The sequence below is a fragment of the Bidens hawaiensis genome, unplaced genomic scaffold (genome assembly GCF_021521415.1).
Source record: "Bidens hawaiensis isolate Kalapana, Puna unplaced genomic scaffold, B.hawaiensis_p1.1 tig00001236_1, whole genome shotgun sequence".
In the NCBI taxonomy this organism is placed as follows: Eukaryota; Viridiplantae; Streptophyta; class Magnoliopsida; order Asterales; family Asteraceae; genus Bidens; species Bidens hawaiensis.
In genome coordinates, this window is record NW_027491070.1 from 415,318 (window position 1) to 423,633 (window position 8,316).

The 8,316-nt window shown below is 35.4% G+C and overlaps 1 pseudogene across 1 annotated transcript; it reads right to left on the reverse strand.

Annotated features, from left to right (window-relative positions):
- Positions 1-1,960: 1,960 nt before the first annotated feature.
- Positions 1,961-7,529, reverse strand: LOC143568333 (subtilisin-like protease SBT2.6; annotated as a pseudogene). Its single transcript, XR_013141561.1, has 11 exons — positions 7,318-7,529; positions 6,971-7,030; positions 6,633-6,830; positions 6,385-6,529; positions 5,657-6,051; positions 5,124-5,219; positions 4,548-4,901; positions 4,123-4,448; positions 3,778-4,045; positions 2,657-2,938; positions 1,961-2,447 (listed from the first exon to the last, which is right to left on the reverse strand). The product of XR_013141561.1 is annotated as a subtilisin-like protease SBT2.6 (transcript).
- Positions 7,530-8,316: the final 787 nt, after the last annotated feature.

Here is an 8,316-nt window from a genome sequence, read left to right on the forward strand (position 1 = left end):
GAAACTTTACAAATGTTTCATTCTAGTCTTGCCGAGAATGATTTGGCAATCCCCTTTTCAAATGAGAAATGAGAAATTATCAATGACTTATCGACTTTTCTTGAAGTTTTTAAAACATCAACTACGAAACTATCGGGAACGTATTATCCGACAAGTCCCTTGGTTCTTTCGGAGTTATTTTTAATGGTTAACAATCTTAAAGAATTTGAATATAAAAGTCCAATGTTTTCAAACATCATATTACCAATGAAGTTTAAATTAAAAAAATACTTTCTTGAATTGCCACCGGTTTTTACTTGCGCCGCCGCTTTAAACCCAATGTTAAATGTTACGGGGGTTGAATGTGTGATAGACGAAATTTTTTCAGCCTTAGATATGCATGAAGTTGACCCAAACTTTTCAACAGAGGCAAAAAATTATTTTAACTTGAATTTTAAATTTATGTATGACTTTTATTTAAATAAATATGGGTCAAACATACACATGCCTATGCCGGGGGGTCTCCATCAAGTTCAAGTGCTACTAGAGTACGAGATCCCATGATTAGCCTTATGAACACCGTTCGCAACGTAACGGCTAAAAAACAAAGGGGTAACACCCCTTCAAGCGAACTAGGAAGGTATAGTGCAAATGATTACTCTACCGGTTTATCCGAAGAGGAATATGGCACTTTTGATGTTTTGGCTTGGTGGAAGGTAAAGGAAACCGAGTTTCCGATTCTTGCCACCATGGCCCGTGATTTACTAACCGTCCAAGCTTCTACGGTAGCTTCGGAATCCGCTTTTTCTCTTAGTGGCAGGGTAATATCGGTGAGAAGAACAAGACTAAATTCGGAGTCGGTGGAGATGTGCATTTGCTTAAAGGATCACTTGGACTCAATCGATCGTATTCAACACGTAACCACTCTCGAAGATGAAACACCATTTGATGTTCGAGTGCACGACGAACAAGAAGGCATTTCTACAAGTAATTCCGAGGAAGAAGTCGCCGCTCAATAATTACGACGAACAAGAAGGCTTTTCTAGAAATAATATGTCACAACTTTATATTTATAAGTTTAATGTTTTGTTAGTTTGTTTTTGAAGATTATAAAACATGTAACCTTTTTTTTTTGAACTTCTTAAAGTAAATAAAATGAATTTTATGTTAATTGTTTTTTTTATTTTTCATGTTATACAAATACGAATCGCAGTTTAGAATCCAAATCGCAAACGAAAAACGAAAAAAAAAAATTTTTTTTACACCGGAACTGGTTACAGTACAGGAACCGGTTTAGGAACCGGTAAGAACCGGTTAGATAGGTTAGGGGTCCGAGGGTGGGAGAACCGGTTCGGTTCCCTAACCGGTTCGAGCCTGGAACCGGTTTAAAATGGGGTTTTGAATATAGGAACCGGTTAGGAACCGGTTCCGGTTCCTAGTCCCAAACCGTTTTGAACATCTCTACACATGATGGTTTTTATTATTTTATAAGTCACCTATGCTTATGTTTTTTTAATGTGGGTTGGGCATGATAAGAATGGCACAAGGATGAATTTAAATGTGTCATTGTGTGCCTATCTTAAACTAAAAAAAATTAATAAATACCAATTAGTAGCATGAGTGTTTAAAATAAATAATTCTTATTATTTAAAGTTTTAAACCGTAGTTTGTTAGGTTTGGTTATGAAAACCATGGTTAGGTTGTTGTCATTTTAACTTTTTTTCATACCGTGTTTTGAACTACCCCGATACCTGAGCGAGCATTCCTGAGACAAGATGTCAACCATGTATACGGATTTTGACGCTTCACTCTGTCTCACCCAGGAATAGTAATCAGATATAATATACGGTACAACTACAGAAGCATACAGTACAACCATCTCTTTCAAGCAAGCAGTAGCAAAAACCACCAAAACTTGATAGTAACATTCACCTTATACAACTCTCTTTACAAAACTAACACATATAAATACACCTAAATATTATCTATAATATTATTTCAATATTTTCCAACTGTTTAACAAAAGAATAACATTACAGTTTACACCATAACAAACCCGAGCTACCGCTTATAGCCCATGGCTACAACCGGTATCCGAACCTTATGCCCTCGGTTTCCCTTCAACAAAACCTCACCAAAACTGTAACTGTTAGTCACTGACCGCACGGTCAAAGTCACGGTCAACTTTCGTGATGCGCCAGCTTTTATAGTCATTGTGGACGGGTTTGCTTCAATGGCTATAGCTGGTCCCATTTTTGCAGTGATTTTATACGTCTCGGTTTCATCGACATTTGTGACGGTTCGGGTTACGGTTTGACTTCTGACTAAATGGGAGACTGTGATCGAGGGGGTATTTAGGTTGTACGGATGGCCGAGGGTGTAATTACACGGATGGTGAATGTAGTTTATTAGCTCGTGGTAATCGATTCCAGGTGTTGTGCATAAGAATCCTAAGTAGTCTTGATAACCTGAGCGTTTGACCAGCATAAGTCAAGCCTGTTACTTTTTAAATCCAAATATCTTACAAATTATGACACTATATGCAATAATAATATGTGTTTTCATTTCAGAATTTAAAATTTAAACTCGGTTTGGTCACGATTTTCATGAAAGTTGTACTATGATGATGTAAGATTAAAGTCAAATATCAAAGGGTTGACCTTAAAGTCAAATGTACCTGCATCAAAGATAAGACCGGGTTCCAGAGCGGCTCGGGGATTAACATGACCACTTCCATAATCAAAAGGTGTAGCTGAGACGAACGTCATTGTTTCTGACTCGGAATATCGTTCAGCAAGAATGGGCTTCTTGGCCTGGTCCAGTGTGTTTGATGTTGTCATCAAAGCCGACTTAATAGCGGCTGGGCTCCAATGTGGATGTTTCTGCTTTATAAGGGCTGCAATTCCTGATATATGTGGTGCAGCCATACTTGTTCCCGACATCATAGCAAAGTTTTCTCCTGTTCGCAAAAACCGTCACCGTTTCATTTTATGTTTCCGGTTAACGGGTTCAAATTTAAGTTAGAGGGTGTTTGAATGTGCGTTTTGTAACTGGGGCTGTAAACGAGCTGAGCAGGGTTGCGCTCTGGCTTGTTTATCTTAACGAGCTGAAATGTTGAGCTTAAGCAGGCTTGTGATTTGTACTTTGTAGAGCCAAATCGTTTATTTTATAGAATAATTTTATATTTTTACACGTAATGAGGTATATAAAAAAAAATATTAACAATTTTGGCATACACCTAACATAAAACATAATTTATAAACTACAAAGTTTATGATTTATATGCTAAAAATTAGGTTATAGTTTATATATATTAAAACTTGACCTTTAAATTAAATGAGCTGACAAGTGAGTCAACAAGGCAGTTGAATGAGCCTAACGAGCAAGCCATTAGCCGAGCCAGGTTAGGCTCCGGCTCGAATTGTTTGTAAACCGAGCCAAGTCGCATAATTTAGCTTAACGAGTTGAAATGTTGAGCTTGAGATCGGCTTGTAAAAAGCTCGAGTCGGCTTGTGGTTCGTCGAGCCAACTCACTTTTTTCCTTTTTAATAAAAGATTAGGTAATGCTTTTGGGTCATAATGTATATGTATTAAAATTCGGGCTTTACTTTAAACGAGCCAATGGGCCAGCTAAGCAAGTGTAATGTATATATATGTATATATTAAAATTTGGGCTTTACTTTAAACGAGCCAACGGGCCAGCTAAACAAACGTAGCAAGCAAGCCAAGGTTACCTTGGTTCGGGCTTGGCTCTGCCTGGCCCTTTTACCAATGTAAGTGACCAAATCAAGCTCTTACCTATGTAATTTGCCTCATCAGTGCCATTTGGAGACCAAGAAGCCCAAATTAACGCACCAGGTGCTAATATATCGGGTTTCAAAAGATCCGCATCACGAAAGCTGTAATCTTTAATATTAGGCCCACGCGAAGAAAACCACGCAACAACCGGCGCTGATTTATGAAGTATTGGCTCCAGCCCGTTTCCAATTCTTCCTGTAGCTTTAAAACTTTTCACTCTCCCAGTCCAATCCCGTAAAGTACCCGCTTTATAATAATCTATAAGCTCCTACAAAATGATAACCAATTAAAAGTTCAAAACTTTAATCAAATCAAGAAAGTTGTAGATTAAATATCGAATAATACCATTGACTTGTTAACATCAGTTATGAGAATCCCGGGTATGCTCACTGGTACCGGGTCAAATTTGGTACCCGGTGAAACATTTTCAACAGCAAGAACAAACCCGGCTGCACCAAGACTCTTTGCCGTTTCAGCCACTTTTTTAACCGACGCACTTCCGATAACGAAATTGAATGAGTACCCGCATAAAAGAATGTTCCCTTTGATCATATTCTTGTTCAAAACCTCGGGTCTTTGACAGTCGGTTAGACTAAACTTCATAACCGAAGAATCCAACACAACATCATTAGCTGCAACAAGTGTGTACTTCTCGTTTAAACGTGTCGAAGCTGCAACACATCATAGATTAACAGTTTTTAATATTTGGACGAAAAAAAATCATTTCTTTATTTAAAAAAGTTAATAACTTGTTATAGATAATCACTTACGTGACAAACCGATGCCAGCTAGGATTTTCCCGTTCCCGAGTGTTAAATGGTTTATATCTTCGGTCATCAACCGCAGCAGCAACGGTTACAATCCACGGGCTATAAGATAGTAAAGATTTTGCAAACGGGCCTCCGTTTCCAACTGCTTGTGCAACAAAAACGTCAGCTTTAACAGCAGAAAGAAGGGTAGCATCAAACGGGTTTAAAAAAGTGGCTCTCGTTGTTGGCGGACTGTTGGGCCCCACCGAGAGGTTTAAGATGTCAACACCATCATGAAACGCCTGCTCAATCGCAGCAACCACGTCAGCAACAAATCCTCCAAACAGTCTGTAGATAGCCTTGTACACAGCAATCCTGTTTATACATGTTTTTTTCACATATTAGAATGTGTATACGGGTCTGGTAATGGGTCGGGTCAAGTAACTTTTTTGCCCCAAATGTTTTTTTCTTTATAATTAACTAAACTGGTAAATATGATACATTTAAAACACACTTTGGGAGAATTTTGACCCGTTAGAGATAGAACAAAAGCGGAATTGACCCGTGATGACTAAACGGGTCAAAACTGACGCCTACCTGGCACGAGGAGTCATTCCGCTTGCTTTTCCAAATTCGTATCCATGCATACACACCGGAATTCCGTTATTTCCAGCTGCAATTGCTGCAGTGTGGCTGTGAAACAATACCAGGGGTCAAATATTTTGTTTTGACTTTTGACCTTGAATTCAAATGATACATCTTTAGAACATTTTGACTTTTAGGGTCAACTAGATTCATTTCAAGTTCAAAATAACCATAAATTCTATAAAACTTCAAAAAGTTGGTCCGAAACTTTGTTTTTGGGAATACAAAGTTACAAACTTACAAGGTTTGACTTCATAAAGTCAAACCATACCTCTTTTCAAACACTGTGACTTTTGAAGTCAACGAGTTCACTTCCAACTATACCATTTAAACGAATTCAATATCTAGTTATATAATGAGCATTCCATATACAAAGAATTCATACAAGTGATCTATTTGCTATGAAAGTTAATAGGTTTGACTTCCACAAAGTCAAACCACAGAGGTAGCACTATTTCTGTAATTGTATTAACTAAATAACTAACCTTCCATGACCATCACCATCCATAGGTGAAGCATAATCAACCAAAGGATTAAACGCACCGGCTGCAATTGCAGCTTTTGCAAAATGTTGTGCTCCAACAATCTTCCCGTTACAAAAACTCTTTTTTGTATCAGAATGAACTTCACATTTTCCTCTAAATTTTGGAATAGGCCCGTACGGTTCGGTATCATAATTCCCAAAACTTGGGTGATGTGGAAAAATACCCGAGTCAACAAATCCAATCACAATATCTTCTCCGGCCCGGTCAAAACCGCCACCCGTGGGCCACACTCCAGTCGGAAGCCCGAGAAATTGTGGCGTGTGTGTCGTAAGTTTCCTCACTTTCCAAACTTTATCCACTGATTTCACGCCATTGGCCCGTCTAAGCGTTTCTGCCTACTAATATATTTCGTTTAAGAAAACGTCATTTCAAGAATCTTGTTTATAGATGGATACATAGTACATATAAGCAAGGTTGACTTTTTGAACCTTCATATTTGACTTTTCATTACAAAGATAACAGCTTTCTTGTCTAAAATGTAAAAAATAAAAAGGTTGTAAAAATTGGTGATTAATTTGTGAAAGAAAAACCAATATTTTGCATTTACCATTTTTGCATTTTCATAAAAATGGTGATTAATTTGTGACAGAAAAAAACCAATATGATGATTCAAAAGGCTAATATGTTGAATAAAAACATAAAAAGAGTCAACTAGTCAAAGGTTTGACCTGTTCAATAGAAATGTCAACAGCAAAACCATTAATAAGATGCTTGTAACTGTAGAGTTTCGTATAAGTTCCTTCGTCAAACAACGTTTCGAGAAGCGTATCGTGTTTGAGTTCGAGGTGTTGCGAATACGATGAAACCGAGTCACTGAGTCACCATAAAAAATTAAACACATCTTCAAATAAACATAACTTCAACATTATACGAATTAATCAAGTAATCAACTAAAAACAGTTTCAAGAACACGAACCTCGTGACATCAAGCTTCTCACCGGATTCAACAGCAGTGGCTTCAAAACCACTAACACCGCCTCTATAACTTGTTACCGGTTCGCCTTCGATTGTCACAATGTAAATCTCCGATTTCCCGATAATAAAAAACCCGAAATAATTAAATTTGTTAACATTATCTCCACCATCTTCAACTTCATCTTCATCAATCCTCTTACTATAAACAGCATACATATAATTCAAGAAAATACAGCAATCACTAAAAAGACTAATCTTTTATTCACAAAATCATGAAACAAAACACATTAAATTTAATAAAAACAGAGAGATAAAGATAAAGAGATATGGAGTGTGTACCAGTTTGATTCAATCTGAAACAGTCACTTTCATCTGCATCTGATAACCCATGTGATCAACCTGCATATTATATTCAAAAATTATATCATACACACACACATGTACTTATATATAATTATATATAATAATATCAACAGATTGATGACCAAGACAAGAATCAAATAAAGATTGTTGTAAACTTCACTTTTTCACCTAATAATTAAAACCCATTAAACATTAACTAATCCTAAATTAAAAAGCTTCAAACTTTACTCACATTGATCCAAGAAAAGAATCAAATCTAATTAAAACCCTAAAAATAAAAATAAAAATAATAAAAAAACAATCTTTACTAAATTCTAACTCACCTTACTGAACACACACCACAAAAAGATGATTTCCATGTCAAAAACAGTATATAATATAGCTACATTACTGAATAATAACAAATAATAATAATCTTGAATGTTGAAATTAAAGTAAAGATTTTTAATTTTTTTTTTCAAAATTTGGTGAATAGGTGTGTATTTAAAGGGTGGGAGTTAATAAGTACATGAGAAAGATAGAGAGGCAGTTAGGGTTCTTCACTTTTCGGGATTTAATAGTTTTAACACATAAATCTGATATATTTAAATGAAACCATATTTAGATATTATATGGAAATAAAGCTTTGGATGCTATGTGATGATTAATAAATGGTTGTGTATTGTTAGTGTGGTGTAATAATAAATTATGCATGAGAGTGATTTGTTTTCTTTTAAATGTGATTTGAGTAATGATAATGGTAGAGAAAGGAATAGGGAATAAGATACAATCATAAAATGGTTAAACATTTGAGTTTGTGATTTAGGATTCCAAATTCTTGGTAATTGGATGTCTTGTTTTGGCATGTTTTTCTTGAATTTTGTTTTGAATTGACACATTTTTATGGGATGTGTATTAATAAAAACTAATTTTGTATTTAGAAAAACCTGTTTTAAATAAAAGGTTACGACAATCACATAAACATTTATACATGTTTTAGCATATCTGTCTCATTGTTTGGGATTATGTTTCACTTACTATGTAAAAATGTTTATAGTTTCTTAAAATTAGTTTGTATATGATGGAATAACTAATTACACTTTTATACTTTTCTTTTTATTATTTTTGTCATTTTAAGATTTACACATGTTTTTAGTTGTGAACATGTTAAAAAAGACCGGATGATCTTTTAAATTTTGCTTATTTGTTTATTTGATTTTTAAAAAGCAAAATGTGTTTGGCAACCCCTTCCAAAAGCATTAAAATGGAGTCTTTTTAAAAATGTTTTTGCTTTTCAAAAATCAAATAAGCAAATAAGTAAGTTTGAAAAGCTCACTAAGATT